The sequence below is a fragment of the Myotis lucifugus genome, unplaced genomic scaffold (genome assembly GCF_000147115.1).
Source record: "Myotis lucifugus unplaced genomic scaffold, Myoluc2.0 scaffold_182, whole genome shotgun sequence".
In the NCBI taxonomy this organism is placed as follows: Eukaryota; Metazoa; Chordata; class Mammalia; order Chiroptera; family Vespertilionidae; genus Myotis; species Myotis lucifugus.
In genome coordinates, this window is record NW_005871230.1 from 202,630 (window position 1) to 203,942 (window position 1,313).

The window sequence follows — 1,313 nt, forward strand, 5'->3', positions numbered from 1 at the left end:
CTTTTAAAACAAATCTATGCCTGTCATTATTTCATTAGAGAAAAGATATAAGGAAAATGAACTGCCCAGAAATGTGACTGGTTAAATAAATGATGATGCATACCTACAACTGAATACTGCCCACCCACAAAAAAATTACATTGTAGAGTCATTCATTCATTTGGCAAATATTTGTTGATGTGGCCTTCAATGTGGCCAGTGCTTCCCTAGGCACTGATGACTCAGCTGAGAACAAGTACATGTTTCTGCCCTCCTGGAATTCACATTCTAGCAGAAGAGGAAGACAATGTCCAAATAAGTAAGTAAGTAAGTAAATAAATAAATAAATAAATAAGCAATTTGATTTAGATGGTGATTAGAAGAAAGAAGAAAGAAGGATAAAGATTGACTCAAGTGTAGAAGTTATGGCTATTTTATAAGGGTGTTCAAAGAAAGTCTCAGTGAGCATAGAATCAGTTACCTGACAGAACAAATGTGTCCTCTGGCCAGAAGTATTCTTCTTTTGAGAACCAGGATCTTTATACCTGCATAGCTTGGAGTTGGAAGGACATGAGGCACAAAATCCCCAGTGTGTAACTGTGAGTGATGGTGAGCAGGACTACTCCTATTTCCACCCGTTGGGTCCTAGATTCATGTATTCTGCCTATTGAGACACTCACCATGCAAGTATGTTTATTTAAAGGGAGCATTTTCAAGATGGTCCCCATCCTCAAAAGCACCCCCAAGGGGACACTTCAACTGTAACTTCAATTTGTTCCATTATTCTATCAGGCCAGCAACTTCTGGGTGGTGCAATATGTAATATGACTGTGGATCCCATGGGTCTGTAGAGTGGGTTCCTTGGTCTGATGTGATGTTATTGGGGGTGCCATAGAGTCAGATTAAACACATTTTAAGCTTTCACATCATAAGCTTCTGGCTGAGATCCTGAAGGCAAACCCATATTTCGACCACTTGTCCCTCCCAGTCAAGATGAATGCTACTCTTTCCAGTGTAGAAGGTGCAAGGGGTCAACTTGCCACAAGTGGCTGTTACAGACAGCTTGGGCATTTGGTAACAGGAGTATATTGTCTTTGGTTGGTGAGATCATGTGGGGATCCCTAACCCTAACACAGATCCACAGCAAAACACAATAAATTTCCGTTTCTTTCAATTCAGTTCAATAGACATTTAAGTTTAACATCTCTCTAGGGCTGCTTTCTTAGCTGGGGAAACTTCTTCCCCGGCCCTCTCCCCGTGTAGCCATACTCCTGCTTGCTCACTCCTCCTTTGCACTCTCAGCCTCCACCCCTGTCTCCATGGCTACTATGTTC